The sequence below is a fragment of the Pogona vitticeps genome, chromosome 3 (assembly GCF_051106095.1).
Source record: "Pogona vitticeps strain Pit_001003342236 chromosome 3, PviZW2.1, whole genome shotgun sequence".
Taxonomy (NCBI): Eukaryota; Metazoa; Chordata; class Lepidosauria; order Squamata; family Agamidae; genus Pogona; species Pogona vitticeps.
In genome coordinates, this window is record NC_135785.1 from 86,157,218 (window position 1) to 86,181,717 (window position 24,500).

The following is a 24,500-nucleotide window of genomic DNA, read 5'->3' on the forward strand; positions in this document are numbered from 1 at the left end:
TTTAACAACTTTGTCTTTATTAATAACAGGCAGATCAACATTGTTCATGATGGGGTCAAAGAAACTCAACTCTGGCAACAGGCCATAACTGTCCATCACATAATCGGGTCTTCCATCAGCTGAACTTAGAGGGGTGCTGGGCCAAACCTCTCGGCATCTGTTGGCTTCCGCAAGGGTGCGCTCCGTACTGCGCAAATGGTGCCGCAGCATGGGTGCCTTGCCCAGTCACCTTCCAGCGGAGGGGTGTTATACCGTGAGTCCGGTCTTATTACTTGTTGTCCATGTCCTTTATTCTTGGGGAAGACTACTACCACCCATTCGAGGGTTTCATACTTCGTCTCCCCACTCTCCTTTGGCACGGGATCTTAGGTTTTAGGTTAGGGAAGTCCCTCAACAGCTCCTCAGTCTTTCTCATACTCTCTCAGCCTCTCCAGCTCTCTCTTCCTTTTCCACAGCTCGAATTCTACCTCGAATCGGCGTTCCCCCTGGCTACTTATACTTTCCTCCCAAACTGACAACTCTTGCTCCACCCTTTCGTACCCTCATATTCTTCCACTAAGCTCATTTCAAACTTCCCGCTTCTTTCTCTTTTTGCCTCCGTAGTCGCTCTCTGTTTTCCCCCCTCCCTCCTTTCCTTTATCTTCTGGGGATGGCACACTCTCCTCTTTGACTCCTTCACACCTTGTTAATGTGATCCATGTATCAGATAATTCAGTAGCATATAAATAAGCAGCTGAGAGTAGAAATATACCTTTTAGCAAATACCTTTTCATCTTACCATATTATGTTCACATGTGGTAATGCCAGTTGACACGTCTTTTAAACACCATTTAGTGCATCTCAGCTATAAAGATTCAGCACATAAATAGCGTGACCATGAGGGTTGAACTGCAGTAGTTGTATGATTACCGTATTTTTCACACCATAAGATGCACTTTCCCCCCACAAAACAGGGGGGGTGGAAAGTCTGTGCGTCTTATGGAGCGAAGAAAATAGATTATATTTTCCTGTTCTCTTCTCCTAAAAAATTGGTGCGTCTTATGGAAAGGTGCGTCTTATGGAGCGAAAAATACGGTACTACCCAGTCAGAATTTTTTTTTAATTGCATGGGGAAGATCGAAATGGTTTTATCTCTAACACAGTTATATGTGTGTCCTTTCAAGTTTGGGGTTGTACTTTATGGAACTGGAGTTCTCATTGCTGGTCACATTGATGCAGGAAGGTGCAATTAGTATATTTAGAGAGAATAAAATACTATTACCTTCAGAAAAAAACTGCACTCCCAAGCCAACTACACCAGAGCACAGGTTGCTGTCCTCTGAAGATGCCGGCCACAGAGACTGGCGAAACGTCAGGAAGAACAACCTTCAGAACATGGCCAAAGAGCCCGAAAAACCCACAACAACCATTAGATCCCGGCTGTGAAAGCCTTCGCGAATACAATCTTTGGCACATTCATTTATACATTTTCTGCACTGTCCACAGAATATTAGTGTATGGCCAGAAGTGGATTTTAACCATGAAAGTTTGTACTGTTTATTTGATTTTTTTGTAGTGGCCTAATACAAGTATCAATTTATCCTGCATTTGTATTGTGTAAGGACCACACAACTCTACAGTATTAGTTGTTTTAATAGCAGTGTTAATTGTTACTTATATTTTGCAATTCTTCCATGGCCTGTACTTTTCTTTTTTTTTCAAAAAGTATGTCATTAATTGTACTTTTCTCTGCAGAGTAGAACACTGCTTCTTTTTTGTGAAGCATCTGAATAAATTTAACCAAAAATATGGCAAGCATCGTGTGACCTTCACCTTGGGAATGCTTACTTCCTTTACAGTATGTGATATTATTGGATGCAGGATGATAAGTCTAATTCAGTTTTATTACAGAAATGGGCAGCAGGATTCTTTGGAAGTCCAGTTATAAATAACACAATCAGGATATACAAAATACTGAACAGCCATTGTACAGTGAAATTAATGTGGGCACTCCCATGTTGTATCTTAAAAGACACACATAAAGTTATCTAGTAAAACTGAGAGTTGTCTTATTCAAAAGCTGTTAGGAAGCACTAGGTTTTTTTTTAATTTTAATTTTTGTTTTTGGTAATACATGGTTAACCTGTGAAAGTTCATTGATGCAAGATGTCGTTGACTCCAAGAGATTAACAGGATTCAGAAAAAGGATTAGACATTGATGAGAACATCCACAGTTATGTTAGATGAGATTAAAAACGAAATTAGGGAAACATCTTCCATGCTTCAAAGTTGGCTGGTAGAAAATACGTAAATTTCAGCAAGAGATTAGTGAACACTAAAAGAAATGAGTTTTGTGTGATCTTTTATGAGTGGGAAAGTCACTAGAATTATCAACAGTCATTGTTTTTGTTTTGATTTTTTGGTGAGCCATATCATTTGGGTTCCTGCTTGTTCAATTTGTTTCATGAGCATATGGGTTGGTTATATAACGGCCAGTTTAATTTTATATTAAATGAGTGCTGACAAATGAAATTCCACACACATTGTTAGTAGAAGCCAAAATCATGTAAGTGGTAGTGACAATAAGGAAGCAATTCATTATTTAATGATGGAATGATTTTTGTGATGGTGGTGGTGATTACACTTGACTTCTCTCTCGTTCCCTCTGCTTGAACTGATGTCATTGAGCTATGTCATTATATATTGCTTTGTAACTAAGATAACTGTCTTGTTTAGTTTCATTGCTGGTCTACTGATTGTGATTAATTAACTAACTCAGCCCATATATGTAGAGACTTCTCACTGTCTTTCATAAAAGAAAAACAAAAATCAGTCTGTAATGCATGCAATCTCATTTTTGCAAATAGACAGCAGCCATTATGCTTATAAAATAAGTATTCCAGGGCTTAACTGGAGCAGGGGCAGGATACCACTGTTACTGCAGAAAACTTGCAGAAAGTACAGCTGATCTCATGCCTCATGCCAGAACTAGAATACAGTGGTGCCTCCACTTATGGACTTAATTGGTTCCGGAACTCCAGTCATAACTTGAAATGGTCATAAATTGAAGCACCATTTCTCATAGGAATGCACTGAAATGCAATTAATCCGTTCCAGCCAAAGGGGGGGGGGGGGAAGGAAAGCAAACAAGCCACGCAAGATCCTTTGGAAATGAAAAAAAAAACCCGGAAGCAAACAAACCGTGCAAGATCCATCGGAAATGGGGAAAAAAGCAAAGCAGAAAGCAAACAAACCTTGCAAGACCCTTTAGAAATGCAAAAAAAAAAAAAAAAAAAAAAAAAAAAAAAAAAAAAAGAGCAGAACAAAAATGGGGGGGAAACCCCAAAAAGCAAACAAACCTCACAAGACGCATCGGAAATGGGGGAAAAACAAGAACTAAAAAGCAAACAAATCCCACAAGACCCATTGGAAATGGTAAAAAACAACAACCAAAAAACAAACAAACCCTGCAAGACTCGTCACAGCATACAAACATAATCCCACCACCTAGCCCAAAATCACACTGCAAAACCCACCCAGAACAGTTTTTAAAAAGTAGAAAGCAGCACCTTACCTTAGCAGGCAGTCTGAAGCCTCCTCCAATCGCACACTCTCTAAGTGCTGGGACGAAAGAGCTACAAAGAAGCAGCCTCTTTGCCACCAACTGTTAGCAATTTGAATTCCCTGCCTTTTTCCCTTGCCTTTTTCTGGGTTGTAACTCAAAGCTCCAGCCACATGTTGAAGCAAAATTTTGTGGCCAGAGCTGGTTGTAACTCAAAATGGTCATATGTCGGGACGTTTGTAAGTTGAGGCACCACTGTAGTGTGTTTAAAGACTGATGATGTCTACTTTGCAATTAACTTAAAAAGTATAAACAACTTGTTTGGATTGCCATATTTATGTGTTGAAATGTTTTGGTGGTAGACAGTGTAAAGAAATTGAGAAATTGGAGAAAATGGGTTGGGAAACTTTTCTGGAAAATTCAGCCTATTTTCAGTGTCTTGCATGAACCAAGGGGACAGCTTTTGTTCACAAAGGAATGGAAATACCACCTGTGATTTATCTTTTGAGCTAATACTTCGAGGCTGAGTACTGTGTTAATTTGGGGATGACTTCATCTGTGGTGAAGGGATTTTTGTGAACATTTGAGGGAACTTGAAATCTTACTGGTAGACCATCTTGAAAAGTCTAGAAAGTGATGAATTAAGTATAAAAAGAAGTTTAGAAGTTACTTTAGTTGGCTGAGTTCTCTTTTAGGAGGTGTCATGCTCAGTTGCTCTCCTGTTATGCCATGAGTGATATACTCTTTCCAAGCTCTGAGACTATGCTGATGCTACACTTGTGTGTAAGTCCTAGGCATTTTAGTTAGCTTTCTGTTTTTCTTGTTTGTTTGTTGTGTATTGCTCTTGGCTTAGAGTTTAATTGATTATTTCTGTGGAACGGAAGCTGGGCCTGTTGCCTCTGAAGGTGGTGGTGGTAGGCAGCAGGGACAGCTGAAGGTAGGGAGGCCCATAGGGACTCAACGATGTGACTCGGACAAATGGGTCCCAGCTGTGGGTTGAGTTGTGAGTTGTTGTCGTTGTCGTTGAGCTGTTTAGTTGTGTCCGACTCTTTGTGACCCCATGGACCACAGCACGCCAGGCCCTCCTATCTTCTACTGCCTCCCGTAGTTGTGTCAAATTCATGTTGGTTGCTTCGGTGACACTGTCCAACCATCTCGTCTTCTGATATCCCCTTCTCCTCTTGCCTTCACACTTTCCCAACATCGGGGGCTTTCCCAGGGAGTCTTCTCTTCTCATGAGATGGCCAAAGTATTGGAGCCTCAGCTTCAGGATCTGCCCTTCCAGTGAGCACTCAGGGTTGATTTCCTTTAGAATTGATAGGTTTGTTCCCCTTGCAGTCCAGGGGACTCTCAAGAGCCTCCTCCTCTTGAGAGTTACACCCTGATAATTATTGTTTCACTGTTCTTATGCTAAATACATTTTGACATTACAGCAGTGATAGCAGGATTAACAGCAGTACGGCATATGTGCCAGGATCACAAAGTAAGATCTTCATTTTTGAGAATATTTGTACAGAATGTTGTGCTGTTGAAGAATAGGCTGGAACACAGTAACTTGAACGTCTTGCATTGAAAAAAAGGGAGTCCACTTCACTGATTAGCTGTGTTTTAAAATTTATTTAAACTCAAGCATACACTCCTCCTGACTAGTGGTGAGAGGGGGCATTTAAGAAACAACTCAGTATTGTATTTGCTTGATAGCTAATCCACTCTAGTGGAAGTGTCACTAAACACCAAGTGTGGTTAATGAACACTTAGTGGTTCAAGTTCTGGAGGAAACAATTGAAACAGGAGCTAATGAGTTTAGTATTAAAGTATTGCCTGGAAACCTGATTAATTATTAATAACTGCCATTCTGCAGGAACATGATCTAGGAAGGCCTGTCTAAAAGTGTGCATAATAGAAAAATCAAACATTGGTATAATACTATTTCCCCAATACATTGCACTGAACCTGAAGAGAGATGCTCTGTCTTGAGGCCAAGTACTATTTCTCAGTAGTTTCTATTGGCAGGCCTATAAAAGCAGGCTTTAAATTTCTCTGTGGGGGAAAGGCCAGTCTCTTAGTCAGGAAAATAACCTGCAAATGTTGGCAAAGGATTAAAAAGGAACTATGGGCAACACAAGAGTTTGGTTTAGGATTTGCTTATATTCACATTCTTCTGATCGGTTGTGACATTTTGCCCACTGTTTTCCCTGTTTTCCTCTAAAATATTACCTTCTTGTTCTTTGCTTTGCTTAAAGGTTAGAATTCCAACATACAGTATGGAGAAAGAAAAGATGTCAAGATGGCAGCATAAACTTTATATGAAACAAAAAGGGCTAGCTTCAGGATACCCTTTCCACACAATTTGTCAGTCAAAGAACCCTTCTTTTTTCACCATGGGATTCCTTTAAGTTGCAGATGTGTATTTTATGGTACACCCTTGGTTCATGCAAGACATTTGCCAGGCCTTACAATTCATCATATAGCCAGCAGCCCCCTGAAGCAGTGTATTTTAAGAGACTATCAGTAGGGAAGATATTGTATCTTTTCAGAGATGTTTGTGTTCCATAAACATCAAACTCACTCATGAATCTCTAGAAAACTATGAGAAACATTTTTGGCAGAAAGAGTTCAAAGTTAGATGTACTGAGCATTTTTAACAGAGTGTTGACTGCATGCTGTACTATACGTTTCTGATTAAAAATAATAAGGCAGCTTTCTTTTAAAGACGTTCTGACATATAAATAGTTTACCAGCCTTGTGCTCTTAAAGAAAGCAGGAAGAATGATGTGGTTTCCCTCATTTTGTATTAATAGTCCATATTGTGCACCATATTATCTCCTGTACCTTTGAGAGCATTATGCTTACAAAGCTTTTTTTTATTAAGCAGATCAGTTAAATAAGGGCATATTAATGTTCATAGGAGAAAATAGAGAAACTAGAATGTTTCTTGTTAGTCCTCTTCTCTCTGCCTCACCAACCCCATTTTACAGGATTTTTAAAATACAGTAATAAAATAGTTGAAATGTACATAACAAAAAGAAGTTTTTGTAAGAGTGGTTCACAAGAACACGTAGGAGTGGCCTTATATTACATGTATTAGTACAAAGATTTTTAGTTTCTTCTGCAGAGGTTGTGAGTCAAAAAAGTTTAATCTGTTATGGGGAAGTGTGAACACCCTTGGAACAATTTTAGGCGAAGGGAATTAAAATAATGCTTGGGAGACAGTATTTTTTTGAGACTGTCACAAGGAGGAAAAGAATTAAACTTCTAATCTCCGTAGTATCTCTTTTCTGCACTACCTTTGGCCTATTTATGTAACAAAAATGTGAATGTTTAATTGCAGTTACAAAATTAACAATGTGTCTGATTTGGCCTTAAGCCTATTAATCCTCCAAGGCAAGATGAGGTAAAGAAGTTCTGTGATCTTTTATCTACTGCTCACTATTTTCCACTTTTAGGAAAATCAAGACTCCTGCCTACACCTGATAATGAACTTTATTAAGGACAGCATTGGTGCTTGGGGAATTTAGAAGATGTGTTGCTTGCGTATGATACCTGCCTCAGTCACATAATGGAGACGACTTTCTTCCAAAATAAAATAGGCAATTAAGTGTGGTTGTGTTTAATTTTCTTTATGGTCCATTTGAAGCTAATTTACATGTACTAAGTTGGATTTACATCAAAATTACATTCCAGTGATGTCTAATTGTTAACAAAAATTTATTAAATGTAAATCCAGTGCTTAGCATGTGTAGATTAGCAGGAATTTATAGGGCTAGAAGTATAATTTGGACTACACTATATCTCTTGATATAGAAGAAAATTCATGAGACATTCTTTGACAAACCTAAATAGGAGTGTCTGGTGTACTATATCCTTAATCCACCAGAATAGCCAAAACTCCTGTACAGGGACATCATTGTCTCTGTTTTCCCAGGTGGTGTTGTCCTGCTTCATCTTTCTCAATCAGCCTGCCAGTAGAGCAGAATACATAATTATTTTAGAAGCGGATTAAGGATAGCTATGTGCTAGTAGCATTGTCATTTCAGTCTTGTGGGCTTATATTACATGTCTAGAAATTGTCAGTTTCAATCCCTAGTTTATCTCCAGTACAAAGGTTGTAGGACTTGGTCCTTGAAGCCTCAAAGAGTCATGGCTAGCCAAAGTAAACAGTACTCTCTTAGAAGAGGCAGTGGCCTGGCTCTACATGTGTCAAGTTGAAATACTGATGTGGAACATTCTGCAACAGGAATCATCCCCAAATGTCCGGTTTGCCAGGAAGTGTGAATCTTGGACAATAATATAATTTATGGAGGGCAAATATGTCTTCAAGTACTAAATGATAATAGCCTTTTTTCTGAATTAAAATACTGTATTGGAATACAGTACTAGAAATATATGTTTGCCTTGTAAAGTTTAGATTGATGTTGAACTTTAACTCTTCTGGTTATTTATCAGCTGTTCTTTTTAAATGAAATGGACACTGCATTTGCTTTCTTCAATTGTTTTGCAGATTTCAACCATTCTGTGAGATTTTTGGGCCTTGCAGTTAAAATTTGCCTCAGTAGTCTATCGTCATAGCTAATGCAAAATCTCCCCGTGTATGAGAGGAAAGGAGAGGGGCAACCATATCGCTCAGGTTCATTGACATGATAAACCATCATTTTAGCAATACAGTACACCCTAATGCAACCAGGGTTTTCTGGTCCTGCCTGTCTGCATTAATTTTTGTGGTACAAAGGTTCCCCTTGACAATTTTTGTCCAGTCGTGTCCGACTCTAGGGGGCGACGCTCATCCCGCTCTTCAAGCCATAGAGCCAGCGTTTTGTCCGAAGACAATCTTTCCGTGGTCACATGGCCAGTGTGATTTAGACACGGAACGCTGTTTACCTTCCCACCGAGGTGGTCCCTATTTATCTACTCGCATTTGCATGCTTTCGAACCGCTAGGTTGGCGGGAGCTGGGACAAGCGACGGGTGCTCATTCCGTTGCGTGGATTCGATCTTACGACTGCCGGATCTTCTGACCCTGCAGCACAGGCTTCTGCGGTTTAGCCCACAGCGCCACCACGTCCCTTTTATGACTGGAAGCAGAGACTTTTTTTAAAGGCACTAATAGCAAAATGAGCAACTCTGTGGTACACTATGCTTAGTAATGTTCTGTGTTGGCAATATGCTGATCTAGTTCATACGTCAGAAAGATAGTATGATGTAGAAAATAGAGTGACAGACTAAGAATCAGTAGCATTAGGTCCACACTTTGCTCAGTGATGGAAACTCACTGGCAAATGGCAATGATAAAAACATGCCTTAAACATCTCTCATATCTTGAAAACCCTATTAGGGTCATTATTAAGTTAGATATAACTTGGTAGTACGTAACAAGTCATACATAACAAGACAATACATAACAATTAATCTTCAGGCAAGCCTTCCTTCAGTGACTGACTACCTGAGTGTGAATTTTAGATGGATTGTGTTATGCATTGTTGCTTTGACTGAGTTTTTAATACTACATGTGGTTTCCATTTCTCAGATATGTATTTGTTCTTTTTAAATATTTGTATACTTATGGTTTTTAGCTTTAATATTGTCCTCTAATGATGTAAGCTGCCTCTTTATACTCATTGTTCTTAGCTTTAAATATTGTCTTTCAGTGATGTGAGCCAGCTTGGGCCCTTTTTAAGGAGGAAGGAGGTGTATGTATGTATGTATGTATGTATGTATGTATGTATGTATGTATGTATGTATGTATGTATGTATGTATGTATGTATGTATGTATGTATGTATGTATGTATGTATGTATGTATGTATGTATGTATGTATGTATGTATGTATAAATAAATAAATAAATAAATAAATAAATAAATAAATAAATAAGAAAGAGTTCATACTGTTACAGATCATCGTGTGTTCTGAGAATTATCTTCAATGAGCTAAATTAAGTACAGAGTCAAAAACATGGAGTTAACTTGTAATAACTTTATAAAGGTTTATTAACTACAGATTTTAGTAGCAGAGGTCAAAATTTGAATGAAAAATAAAGAAGGCGGTCATGTCCTTAGTGGGACAATACTCCAATTAGCCGCCTAGAGTGGTCCTCACCGATCAGATAGGCGGGGTATAAATTAAATAAATAAATAAAATAAAATAAAATAAATAAATTTTAACAATTTCTCTGTTTGCATCTCTCTCATGATGTGGTGCTTAACATCAATGTGTTTTGTGTGCCCACCTGTCTTTTCTGACAAGGAAAGTCTGATGCAACTTTGATTGTCTTCAAAAACCCTAATTGGAGTAGGTTCATCTGCTTTTGAGGTCTGCAAGCAAGAGTTTGAGCCATACAGTTTCATCACAAGCTGCAACAGCTGAGATGTGCTCCGCCTCTGTAGAAGAGCGAGCTATGCTACCTTGTTTGCGGCTAATCGAATTCATTGGTCCATTCCCATAGAAAAATACATACCCGCTAGTGGATTTACAATCAGCTATGTCTTCTGCCCAATCTGCATCAGCAAACCCCACTAGTCTAGAATTTTCTGTAGATGGTAATTTAAGCTTCAAATGTGCAGTACCCTTTAGATATCTCACCACCTGCTTAATCCCAGTCCAGTTTCTTTGTGTTGGTGAGTTGTTCCTTCAACAAAGACTGCCCACCGCCACCGCAATATCTGGTCTTGTCATGGCAAGATACAGCATCTTTCCTATGACTTCTCTGTAGCCATGGTGGTTGGGCAAGAGTTCACTTGGTTCTCTCTGTTTATGAAAGCCAGTTTCCATCAGAGTGGATACAGGATTGGCATCCTGCAGTCCAAGACTTTCCACCAAGTCAAGAATCTTTTCCCTTTGGCTCAGAAGAAAACCACCATCTTCTCCGTCGATTTGTATCCCCAAGTAATAGCTGGCTTGTCCAAGTCGCTTTACTTCCATTTGTTGAGGTTGGATACCATCTCTTTGATGTCTCGTTCATCTTCACAATGAACCATCCACATATGTAAGGATGTATACGAGTCTGCTATCTTTGTTTTGTGTGAAGGGGTCCACTTTACTTTTGATGAAACCTTGGCTTAACAGCATCTGCTTTGAGCCATAGACCCCCCCTCCTTTTGAAGCTTACACACTAGATCCTTGTTCTTGGGATCTGTGAAGCCAGGAGGCTGTTGCATGTATAGTTCCAATTTATCCATGCAAAAATGCAGTTTTCACATCCAGATATTCAACATGCATTTTTTTCCGGAAGCAGCTAGGCTTAGAAGCATTCAAATGGTGGTGTGCTTGACAACTGGAGCAAAAATTTCATCAAGTCCTCACCATATATTTTTAAAATTAATACATATAAAACATGCAACACAACAAAATAATACCTGACAAAAATAACATAAATAACAAAAAACAGCAAAGCTAAACATCCATACTATATATATAGATCAGAGATTTCGCTATCGTCTGGTCATCTAAATAGCATCAAAGGATTCTAGTGAGCACTGGTTCGCCATGACTATTTCTTCCCCTAAGTTCCTGTCTGTTTCTGGACCAAATTATATACCAGCTTCCAGCTTTCCTTTACAAAGTATCTCAGTTGATCCCACAGTGCCTCTGAAACCATATCTAGTTCTGCAATATCCAGTAGCTTTTTAATAGCTTACCCATCGGTGGTGTTTCTCCATTTTTCCATTTTTGGGCCCAGAGTAACCTGGCTGCAATGTGTATATATACAGTAGACTATATTTTATTGTTTTGTCAATAATCTCTGGCATTATATTCAATAACATTTCAGGTTTAAAACTTAATTTTTGCTGAACAATTTCTTGTGACATTTCCCAAACCTGTAACCAATTTTTTTTGCTTTTTCACATGACCACCATACATGATAATAAGCCCCTGGATTTTTTTTTTACATTTCCAGTGAACATTACTGATCCCTTCTGACATTTCTGCCAATCTTACCAGAGTAAAATGCCATCTGTGAAACATTCTAAGGCTATTTTCTCTAAGATTAACTGGTTTAATCAACTTACAGATATCTTTCTACATTTTTGTCCAGTCCTCAATATCAATATTATAACCAAAGTTTTGACCTTCACCTCCTTCACACTCTTATCTTCTAAATCATACTCTAATAGGTATGAATACATTTTTATTTTCTCTTTTGTCTAAATTCATAGTTCATCCACCTGAACTTTCCTCTCAAAGCCGATATTTTTGTCATTTTTATCTATTGATTCTAATTTCAGCATTGATCACCAATCTGTTGTTAGACCCATAGCTCAGCAATGGAAGAGTAATTGGATCACAATGAATGAATGAATGAATGAATGAATGAATGAATGAATGAATGAATGAATGAATGAATATTTTATTACGGTCAAAGACCAATAAAACCAAATCAATATAAAATAGATACATATAATTATAGTTTTTTAAAGTCAGTCAGGGTAATAAAATTCCATTAAAATATGATAAAACAACCACTTATTTCCAGTTAATAATATCATGTATCCTTAATGTAAGTAAAACCTCAGAAAGAGTTATATTAAAAATATATCCATCTAAAATCACCTGCCCAAACATTTTATTACGAATAACCATTGCTGCCGCACAGAATTTGGCCACTTGAACCATCCTCTGCTACCATGTTAGAGATCATTGTGTTCTGACCAATTATCTTCAATTAACTAAATTAAGTACAGAGTAAAAAACATGGATTTAACTTGTAATAACTTCATAAAGGTTTATTACCGTAACTACAGACTTTAGTATTTTAGTAGCAAAGGTCAAAATTTGAGTGAAAAATAAAGAAGGTATTTGTCTTACATATTCCAGGCAAGTTTCTTTAGTTTTGATTAATGTTTCTAAACTGGGTAAACTACCCCCTAAAGCGCGATGCCATGGATGCAAGTGTGGATGGAGAGAGAGCCATCAGATAGCACAATGCCGCCCCAATAGCATGGTAGAATTGAGTGATTGGCAGAATGATCCACTGCATACTGGGACACAATTGATCTGCATACTCCAACACATGCATGCTAAAGCCTTAGTCGATGTGAGCAATTAGCTAGGCTCACTCCTTTTTTCCTCTAAAGAAAAACAGAGCAGACTTATAAAACCATTCCATAATCACTGCTCTGATTTTCCTTACACTTGAGGACACCCAATAAGTCTCAATAAACTTACCTGGAATGTCAAGCCTTGTTGAGAACTCTATACTTATGCAACAACAAGCAATCTGGGCTAAATAAGAAATATGGTAATCTGTCTGCTATGTTGCTGGTTTAAAATTCGGGTGGAATTATGACAACATTCATAATCCTTCCATTATAGATTTTAAAGCAAACGAGAATAAGACAAAGAGCATACAAATTGTGCACATTGAACCGTCAGTGTATGTGGCCTTGCAAAAGTGTACCCCCTAGAGAAGCAATACAGATTACAGATATTAAAGCTGACGATGAAGGTCATGGGGAGGGGTGACAACTATACCAATTCATAGTATACCACCTTTATTTCTGTTTCCTTAACAGAGTCTAGTATGGCAGCATTTTTTTAATTGTGAAGTTCTCATTGTGAATAGTACTTTTCTCACTGAAGAGAATAATATTCCACTCTCAATATATGCTATAATTCTATACTTTTGCTTATACCAAAGTATGCTTTTATTGCAAAGTTATAATCAAAACCAAGGGAAGAACATTTAGCAGCAACATAAATATTATTTATATAAGTCACTTCCTAGGAATGCCAGTATGCTAACATCAATATCTCCTTGTCAAAATAATAATAATCTTCTATATTATAGCAATATGTGGCCGAGGATAATCATAGATTACAAAATACTAAGGCTTGCTATGGCCCTTATATCACCTTTTAAATCAGAGGATTACAGATTGTGAAACACTTTATGTACTAAGCTTTCCTTTGAGCTTCATATCACCTTTTAGGTAAGGTGTGGGCAATACAAACAACCTGTGGGCCACATGCTTCCCATGGTCTGTGTATGGTACAAAAGTTTTGCTTGATGCCTCCACAAATCCCTCAAAGATTCTGCTAAGAAACATGGCACATGAGAAGTATGCCTCTTATTTCCCAAGCAGAATTGCACTCCTCTGAGGTTTTCATGAGTGAAATTTTGTGCCAAATATACCACCCACTACTCCAGGACGTTGCTCTAGGCCTAGCTGCACCATACCTTCCTTTACAAAAAGGAAGCTACTGGCAGTAGGGCAGCTTAGTTTCTTCACAGAAAGCTGGAGCAGAGCTAGGCCTGCACTAGACCTTGACACCTTCCTTGTTAGGTCTTTTCTCCAGGTGAGCCACATTCAGGAGCCTGTAGATGTGGGTCTGTCAGGTGGAACATCTATAATTTAGAATTATGGAATTTGTAGTCCAAAAAGCCTATGTCTTTTGTCCACTCCTGTTTTAAATGTTCAGCAAATGTGTTGTTATATTCCATCGCAATATAGGTATTGAGTTGGTTCATAACAAAACACATACAAGAGCTGTTTTTCAGCAAAACCAAGAAAGAGTCCTATGGATTTATGTGGTGTTGCCCTGGCATATTTGGTGTGGGGATAGGGATCCCCAAAGGCTTGACTGCATAGTTTGTTGTTTCCTTTTTGTGAGCAGGTAAATCAGTCAGGAATTCATGTCATGTTCTGACCTAAAGATAATGTGGGCCAAGGCCAGTGGTTCAGAGCAGTAATTTAAAAACCTGGACTTAATGGCATTTTGCATGCACCCCCAGCCTAGTTCTTTAGTTCTAAAGCAAATCGTTAACATTTATTTTCCTCCAATACCTGCCATTCCGTACTTTACATCATTCATTGTATTTAAATCAGGTTAATAGTTTTAACGTTTTTTAAATATATAACTTATTGTGTTTTTGATCCTATTTTTAATACTGTGAGCTGCCTTGAGTCCTCTTATTGGGAGATAGGTGGCCTATAAATGATACCTACCTACCTGCCTGCCTACCTACTTACATATCTGTGTTCTTGATATGTTAGAGCATAAAACAAATGAAAAGCCAGTTTAACAACTCTGATTTTTTTAAAATGCTGTATATATGTGCAGTTTCACATTTTGAATCATGTCTGGGCTCATTTAATCATGATCTTGGAAAAGCTGTGCCTTTCTTATTTATTTATATTTTCATGTGAAGGGAGAAGTGAATAGACTTCCTGCATTGGCATTTTGCTAATTCACAGTATAGTCAATTTACTTAACATGCAATTTTGTGTTGGATTGTGACATACAATATGTGGGTGGTTTTAGCAGACCTGGGACTTGTACAAATTATTCCATGCTTACTACTTCGTATGTGGCTAAATAAAAGTAGTTGATGGAAAACTTGTGTAACTGTGTTATAGGTCTTTGCTAACGGATGCCATAGCTTGCATTGTACTTAATATAAGCCAGTGCACTTTCATTCTTTTGTGAAAATAACAGTATTTATACCAATGTATACAGAGCGTAGACTGCATTATATATCTTCCTTCCATAACCATTAATTTTTTTCTAACCATAGTTCTTTTCTTTAAAAAAAAGGCTTGCTTAAAATAATGTAAGATGGAAACATATCACTTTGATTTTTCTTTATACCTCCGGCTTTGTTTGCAGTTGTTGTTGAAAAGAAGAAAGAACTTGGCTGATACATGCAGCATAATCCACAGAAATGTACTATTTATGAGCTACAGAAGAAATAAACTGCATTGTCTCACACAGTACAAATGTTGGGGTCATATAGTATTTATAATATTGCAGCACCTGGCATTACCCTGTTATTGGCCCTGCTTTGGCTGTGACCCTGTTAGAAGCCTGACATAGACATTTAGGAGGTATCTTTATTCCCCTTCCCCTTTTATCTCTGTGCCATTAAAAGCTTTGGCTCTTTAATTTGTCTATGTGTCACTGCTGCCGAAGGCAAATTGAGTGAGGTCAATAGAAAGCCAGTGATCTCAGCTACACATTGGAAAGCTAATTTGCCTTTGATTGTGTGGTAGTAGCATTTTGCGTATGTGTGTGACACAAAAAATCACGTAATAAATGAAGAATAATTTAATGTGCATTAATAATCAGATTTAAAATATGCCAACTTCATTTTGATTACTCTTTCTAGTAGTTGTATTATCTGTGCCTTAAACCTCATGGGTTTAGTTGTTTAGTCATGTCCGACTCTTCGTGACCCCATGGAACAGAGCACGCCAGGTCCTCCTGCCTTCCACTGCCTCCTGGAGTTGGATGAAATTCATGTTGGTGGCCCCATGAGTAAGGAACAGTAATTCAGCTGGTAGAGTTTATATTATTAACAGACCTGAGACATTTATTAATCCTGTCATGCTTCCTTCTCTATACAATACAGTGGTGCCCCACATAGCGAGGTTAATCCATTGCGGATTAACCTTCGCTTTGGGGAAACATTGCTATACGGAACGGGGAAACCCATAGGAACGCATTAGACTTCGTTTAATGCATTCCAAATGGGCCCAAAACTCACCGTTCTGCGATGTTTCCCCATCCGGCCGTGGCCATTTTGGGTGTTCCGGCAGCCATTTTAGGTGTTCCAGCGGCCATTTTGGGTGTTCCGGCGGCCATTTTAGGTGTTCCGGCGGCCATTTTGGAACCACCAAACAGCTGTTCCCCCCATTGCAATGCGCAGAAACATCGGTATGCAATCGCATTAGCGATCGATTGCAAAATCCGCATCGCTATGCGGATTCACCGTTAAACGGTGCACTCGTTATGCGAGGCACCATTGTATATCCCAGGAGTACACCCCCTCACATTTCATAAATATTTTAGTATATCTTTTCATGTGACAACACTGAAGAAATGACGCTTGGCTACAATGTAAAGCAGTGTATACAGCTTGTATAACAGTGTAAATGTACTGTCACCTCAAAATAACGCAATGCACAGCCATTAATGTCAAAACTGTTGGCAACAAAAGTGAGTACACCCCTAACTGACAATGTCCAAATTGGGCACAAAGTGTCAATATTTTGTGTGGCCACCATTATTTTCCAGCACTGCATTAACCCTCTTGGGCAAAGAGTTCACCAGAGCTTAACAGGTTGCCACTGGAGTCCTCTTCCACTCCTCCATGATGACATCACAGAGCTGGTGGATGTTAGAAACCTTGCGTACCTCCACCTTCCATTTCAGGATGCCCCCCCAGATGCTCAATAGGGTTTAGGTCTGGAGACATGCTTGACCAGTCCATCACCTTTACTCTCAGCTTCTTTAGCAAGGCAGTGGTTCTTTTGGAGGTGTGTTTGAGGTTGTTATTATGTTGGAATACTGCCCTGTGGCCCAGTCTCCAAAGGGAGGGGATCATGTTCTGTTTCAGTATGTCACAGTACATGTTGGCATTCATGGTTCCCTCAATGAACTGTAGCTCCCCAGTGCCAGCAGCACTCCTGGAGCCCCAGAACATGACACTCCCACCACCACACTTGATTGTAGGCACAACACACTTGTCTTTGTACTCCTCACCTGGTTGCTGCAACACACGCTTGACACCATCTGAATCAAATAAGGTTATCTTGGTCTCATCGCACCACAGGACATGGTTCAAGAAATCCATGTCCTTAGTCTGCTTGTCTGCAGCAAACCGTATGTGGGCTTTCTGATGCATCATCTTTAGAAGAGGCTTCCTTCTGGGACAACAGCCCTGGAGACAAATTTGATGCAGTGTGTGGCGTATGGTCTGAGCACTGACAGGCTGACCCCCACCCCTTCAACCTCTGCAGCAATAACTGGCAGCACTCAAACATCTATTTCCGAAAGCCAACCTCTGGATATTATGCTGAGCACGGGCACTCAACGTCTTTGGTCGACCATGGCAAGGCCTGTTCTGAGTGGAACCTATCCTGTTATACCACTGTATGGTCTTGGCCAACGTGCTGCAGCTCAGTTTCAGGGTTTTGGCAATCTTCTTATAGCCTAGGCCATCTTTATATAGAGCAATAATTTATTTTTTTTCAGATCCTCAGCTAGTTCATTACCATGAGGTGCCATGGGGAACTTCCAGTGACCACTCTGAGAGATTGAGAGCAATAAGCCACCCAGAGACTTTTGGCTAGAGTGGGCGGCATATAAGTTAAATAAATAAGTAAATAAAATAACACCTACTGCCCCTTCATACCTGAGACTTGTGACACTAACGGGTCTCGTGACACCAGGGAGGGAAAATGGCTACTTGGGCCCAATTTGGACATTGTCAGTTAGGGGTGTACTCTTTTTGTTGCCAGTGGTTTAGACATTAATGGCTGTGTGTTGCACTATTTTGAGGGGACAGCATATTTACACTGTTAGACAAGCTTTACATTGTAGCCAAATGTCATTTCTTCAGTGTTGTCACATGAAAAGATACACTAAAATAGTTATGAAATGTGAAGGAGTGTACTCACTTCTGTGATATACTGTGTATAGACTACAGCAAATCCTTTGATTCTGTGGATCATGAAAAGTTATGGGTTGTTCTTATAGAAATGATATGTTTCAACATTTGATTGTCCGGTTGTGGACAAGAAACTACTGTTACGATAGAATATGGAGAAACAAAATGGTTTACTGTACACAAAGGTGTCAAACAAATGTGCATTTTATCTCTCTATCTGTTTTGTCTGGATGCATAATATATCATATTGGAACTGGATTAGATTCAGACGAAGGAGGAGTAAAAATTGGTGGAAGTAATAATAATATAAAAAGAAGGAAGTAGAAAAGCAGGACTGCAGCTAAACATTAAGACAAAAATCATGTCTACAGAAGAGTTATATAACTTTAATGTTGACAATGAGTAAATGGAAATTGTTAAAGATTTTGTATATCTTAGTCCAGTCATCAGTCCATTGGGGGCTGCAGCCAAGAAATCAGAAGGCAACTGAGACTTGGAAGGGCAGCAATGAAAATGTGAGGAGAGATCAAGTATAAGGACATGTCCCTGGTGTCCAAGATGAGGAGCATCCACAATATGTTTTCCCAATTACTATGTATGGGTGAGAAGGCTGGACAGTGAAGAAAGCGGGCAGCAAAGATATGGTGTGAATGAATACTCTGGAGTGCCAGAAAGAAGAACAAGTGGGCCCTAGAGCTAATCAACTAGAAATCTGTAGAAGCATAAATGATGTAACTGAGGCTGTCGCAGGTACAAAACCTGCTAGAAAAAACAATAATGCCAGGAAAAGTTGAAAATGGGGAAAAAGAGGAAGACTAGACATGAATGGCTTGACTTTGTAAAGGAAGTCATAGTCTTGAGTTTGCAAGAGCTCAGATTTTACAGTTCTCTGTTTATAATAGGGCATTTTGGAAAACACTCGGAGGCAGAAAATCTATGAACTGGAATGTTCATTTCAAGCTACTGACAGACCTCACTTTTATTACAAAAAGTATATCCAAGACAAATTCTACGTCTTAAATATACTACAATTGTCATTTCTAAAATAGTACAAAAAACTTGTTTTGCAGCCCTCGAATTGTGATACCAGTGTATGAACCTTGAGAAAAACAGCTGTCTTTATTCACATGCAAATAAATAAATATAATAAATAAAAGACCTAGAGATAATGGGCCAAAATTTTATCCTAGTAATGTGGGAAATGTGATTCAGTGAATATTTTTCCTTTGTGTCAGGCACAGTAAAGTCAAGTAGAGCATGACACTTTAATGGTCCTTGCAGGCACTTTTCTTCTACATGATACATTGCCTCCTAATTTTCTTATCCACCTAACTACACTAGCACAGAAAGAACAGTGGGGGAGGAGGATGGAGTGGGACATTTGCCGCCTTCTGTTGAATGATGCCAGTGTATGTTAGGTTTTTGATTATCAGACTGACCCCTTAGAATGAAAAAATGTCCTCCATCCATTGTCATACTAATCAAGCTGGGCTCAGTGACCAAGCAATATATATTTATATGTTCCATGAATTATGTAGTGAAGACTTCTGTCTGCGAGGAGCAGTTCAAAAGTTTCTACTGCTGTTTCTTTATTTGCCTCTTTTGTTTTCCCTGAGCATTCCAAAATCATGTCTCTTGGTGTCCTACCATGATGTCTACAGCACAAGATCATCCGCTCCTTTTCATGACATCAGTTTCTCCGTTAGGGTTAGAACGCACAGGGCGCATCTTCTGCCTCCTTTTATATACTGTTTCATGGACAGCCATGCCCTTCCGTACCTACCTAGAAGCTTTTCAAGAGGCTGCTTCTCAGCTGTTTGCTTTTGGGTACTTGAGGAATGCTTGGGATATGCATTGCAGACTGAGTTCTTTGTGACTTCTGCAAAAGCATGACCTCTAGGATACTAAAATGCCCTATCTGAATGAGGCTTAAAATGACTAGATGTTCTAAAAAATCACTGGTTATGTGCCAATGGTGGTACATAAAAACTGTCTAGGTAGGATATGGAGTTTTCATAAGAATGAGTAAGAAGAATTCACTCTCTTGCATTCATCTACTGATCTTGCATGCCATGAATTGTTTATTATTATTGAACTTCTGGCATGCCAGTAGTAAGTAGAAGCCAGAAGTGCTTCCATTCCCCCATCCATTGTTGTTGTTGTTCAGTCGTGTCCGACTCTTTGTGACACCATGGACCAGAGCACACCAGGCCCTCCTGTCTTCCATTGCCTCCTGGAGTTGGGTCAAATTCATGTTGGTAGCTTCGATGACACTGTCCAACCATCTCATCCTCTGTTGTCCCCTTCTTCTCTTTCCTTCACACTTTCCCAACATCAGTGTCTTTTCACAGGGAGTCTTTTCTTCTCATGAGATGGCCAAAGTATTGGAGCCTCAGCTTCAGTATGTGTCCTTCCAGTGAGCAACTTAATGTTAATAATTAATGAACAATTGAATGCCTGTAAATGCAGAAGTGTCCTTTTCAGGAAAAGTAGGGATTTTGCTTTTATCACAGTGGGATTCAGGTTTTTTGAAAGAGATAAGGGTGGAAGGGGGAGGGATTAAGATGGGAAAGGTTGAGAATTCCCATACAAAGAACTAGTGGTCTTTTTGTTTTGTTTTGTTTATTGTAGTATTTCACTGGGTTCATTCTAACCTTTAGTATGTTACTTTAAACACCCGATTATAAAAGTTTCACATTGACTGCAGATGTGATCCTTTATCTCTTGAAAGTTTGGGAATAATATCATAGGTAAAGAAAACATGTAAATATGCAGTATGCTTTAAGGTTTGCCAAGAAGCATAAAAAATCCTTGATCGATAGTGAGATTTTAAAAATTAAAAACCATATGATGGTTTTTCCTTTAACATGACCACATGCTTTATATACTTAATAATAGCAGCAATTCATTAGCGAGCAGCTGAGGCTTAAATCTGATCTCGGAGGCTATATGAAAGGAAAATTAGCTGCTATGAAAATAGATGATGGCTGAAAGAAACACTTTAAATGTATTTGCCAATATCTGCAGCTTTCCTTGTTGCAAAAGACTTTTATTATAAAGATTATCATGAATGCATCTGAAAATTACTTTTTGCCTTTCAATTCGAGTTTTGAAGCATCAAATGGATTAAAGTTATGAGACTGAGTGCCATGGACCTGTTTTGTTGCTGAACAGAACTTTTGTGCACTTTTGCTGATGGCATTAGAGAAGATAAAAATGCTTGTTACATCTATAACAGCTGCTGTAAGTGTTTTTAGGACAAATTTACTGTATGTCTTGTGTCAAGTCTATATCTTTGGTATTATATTAATAGGATTTGTTACATGAATTTCCATTCAAGAAATGGGCAGATCAGTATGTGATAGCTGTAGTCACCTGCCCCTTGCAGTTCCTTGAAGTTCAAAGCAGGTATCTATCAGTGGCAGTGGCACATTTCTTTGAGAATCAAATAGCTGCTTCAGAGAAGTTTCTTTTCTCTTTGTTTAAGTCTTATAACAAGGTTGTTCAGGATTCCATAACCTGCTGTTTGCATATGAAAAATGTGCAAATTATGTGTATTTATGCAATTATCAGTACATCTAGTTTGCTCTTTTAAATCTGAAGGGAGCATGCCATTATCCATACCTTTAAAGTTTTCTTTGTTTTATATTGTTGTTTTCTTCAAAATTCTAGATTTTCATCAGATACCTTCTGTTTTTCTCTGTTTAGCTGTAGTTGTCAGTAGGCTGAGTGATATGAAACGGAAGAGAAGAGATGACAGATAAGTCGGTGGTATGGAAGGGATGAATAGGCTCTTTGGACATTTTAAACCACCCAAGGGGGGGAAAGCCATATGCAATAAATGTTTGGTTTTTTTACGCCTGTGTCAGCATTTGAAATTTTGCATTTATAAGGTGTTAAAAATAATTAGAGGGGATGTAGAAGAGGTTAATGTGAAAAACAAGTATGGTTTAAAAGTATGGCTAGCAGAATAGTTTACATTGGCTATAGTTGTTTTCAAAACAACACGCATGTTTCCAGCCTGCCCGAGAACAAGGTCATTGAAATGATGACACTGTTTTACCATTTATGTCTGCCAGTTTAACAGGGAACTGAACTGAGGTAACCTGATATTTGTAATGATGTCATGGTTAAATGAATTATTGTTTATCATTTAATGAAATTGTTTATTATAAATTGGCGATTTTAAGTCCAATAGCACACTCTACTGGTGATTGTAACATTTTAAGCGTACAAGAATCTACCATCCTAACCCCTTGCCACTGTAAATGTTCCATTTTTATAGAGGCTCAGAATCACAAATTATTAGAGCTCTAAAGCTTATAAAATCAATAGCCATAACAAAAATTACAAGTAAATGGCAATTTGCCAGGTTTCAGATTACAGACTCCTAGAGTCGCAAAGACTTTAAATACAATTAAAAAATTCCATAGATTTTTTTTTGTTGGAGCCACTAGGATCTTAGTAAGTTAGTAAATTTCATTATGTAGTTATAAACCCGATTATACAACTATAAGTACATCAAATAAATACATCGTATAAATACATAGAATTATATAAAATTTTGCTATAGCATTTTACGAATTCTCATAGCTGAAAATAAAAACTTAACCACTAACTCTTTTATTATTTTATTCTCTCTGAACAACAAAAACTTCAGATAGCCTGTGGGTGGTAGACCAGTATATTTACTCATGATTGAACCAAGATATTGAATACATTCGTTCCTACATATGCTACATTCTAAAATTTATTTACTAAGATCTTAAAAAGTGAATACCCTGTAGATTTGCTTACAGTTAGGAGAAAAGGAAAACAACTTAAAGAGTTATAAATACAGTGGTGCCTCGCTAGACAGTTACCCCGCATGACATTTTTTTTTGCTAGACATTGACTTTTTGCGATCGCTATAGTGATTCGCAAAACAGTGATTCCTATGGGGGAATTTCGCTGGACAATGTTTGGTCCCTGTTTTGCAAACCGATTTTCGCTAGAGAACGATTTTGACAGCTCCCTCTGCGCTCACAAAACAGGTGTTTTCAGGACCTAAGCTTCGCAAGACAGCGATTTAAACAGCTGATCAGCGATCCGCAAAGCGGCTTTCCTATGGCTGATCTTCGCTAGACAATGACGATTCTTTCCCATTGGAACACATTAAACAGGTTTCAATGCATTCCAATAGGGAAATGCTTTTCGCTAGACAATGATTTTGCTAAACAGCGCTTTCAGTGGAATGGATTATCATCGTCTAGCGAGGACATTTACCTCATCATAGCAAGCATTTTACTTTGCATACTATGTATTTACGTTTAGTAGCTATGATATTTTCTCATGCTTTTAAAATAAAGATAATGCTTTTTTTTCTTAAGAATTTTAATGTTTTAAGAAATGCATTCTGGATGTATACTTACCTCTTTTAGGCTATAAGTTCCTTCACTTTTACATGAATTTTATCTGCTTACAGTTTAAGTATTAACCTTGCATCTTTTTACAAGTGAAATGGAAGGATTTTTATTTTGGCTACAGTTTTCTTCATACCTGTAAGATTTTTGGATGTTACATCAATTTCTGGATAGCTCAGTGCTTTGGTTGGGAGTTCATTTCCTCACTGTGCCTCCTTGACAGGGAGTGAACTCAATGATCCATAAGTTCCCTGCAAGCTCTGCAGTTCTAAGATTATTATTATTCAGCTCTGGGGTATTTTGTACATATAGAACATAGAAACAATGTAGATAAAGCTCATAGAAATAGACAAGCTGATGTTGCCTAGAATTCTTGTAACAATGAGCAGCCTTATACTTTGATACTCAGATGAATTTTGATATGATTGTCAAAGATTGTTTGGTTTCATTCTGGAGTTAACCGTTTATTGGCCCAACTATGGTGAACACAGGCTTCTGATTTTTCACCAGGAGGTCTATAAATTTCCATGAGACTCCTGGTGGTGGTGGTCAAGTATAATCTATCTGACACCTGAAGGCACTGTATTTTATAATTTTCAGTTCATTATTTCAAAAATGTTCAACATTTTAGAATATGGACAATTTTTTTAAAAAATCAAATCTTTGGCTAATTACAAACTAATTGAACTAGACCTATTGAATGCATGTAACATGTTACAACATAACTGACGTTGTTATGTGTTCTCAAGTCTTATCTGCCTTATGGTGATAGTATAATGACCCTAATGTTAGAATGTTTTAATTTTGTGTTTTATTTTAAAATATTTTAAACATCTTATGTTTTAAAATTGTTTGTTTGTTTGTTTGATTGATTGATTGATTGATTGATTTGATTTGATTTATATCCTGCCCATCTGGTCTATTTGACCACTCTAGGCGGCTTCCAGTGAACAGATATACAATAAAAACACAGAGATTTACATAAATAATCCGTAAGAAATATAGTACTAAAAGCAAATAATAAAATAAAGAAAGAATAAAGGAAAGTTAAGTATTGACAGGAGGGAAGGCCTGAGTGTACATCCATGTTTTATACAGCTCTCTAACCCACCCTGATATAGAGCAGGCTATAACTAACTAACTAACTAACTAACCTAACTAACTAACTAAACTA

The 24,500-nt window shown here is 38.1% G+C and overlaps 1 protein-coding gene and 1 long non-coding RNA gene across 4 annotated transcripts in view; one reads left to right on the forward strand and one right to left on the reverse strand.

Annotated features, from left to right (window-relative positions):
• The window catches only part of PRKG1 (protein kinase cGMP-dependent 1), an 833,788-nt gene that overhangs the window by 171,981 nt on the left and 637,307 nt on the right, over positions 1-24,500 (forward strand). The window lies entirely within an intron of this gene.
• The window catches only part of LOC144588425 (uncharacterized), a 30,862-nt gene continuing 17,562 nt past the window's right edge, over positions 11,201-24,500 (reverse strand). Inside the window, exon 2 of the long non-coding RNA XR_013543992.1 lies at positions 11,201-24,480. This is a non-coding gene — a long non-coding RNA (uncharacterized LOC144588425). The remainder of the gene's footprint in view (positions 24,481-24,500) is intronic.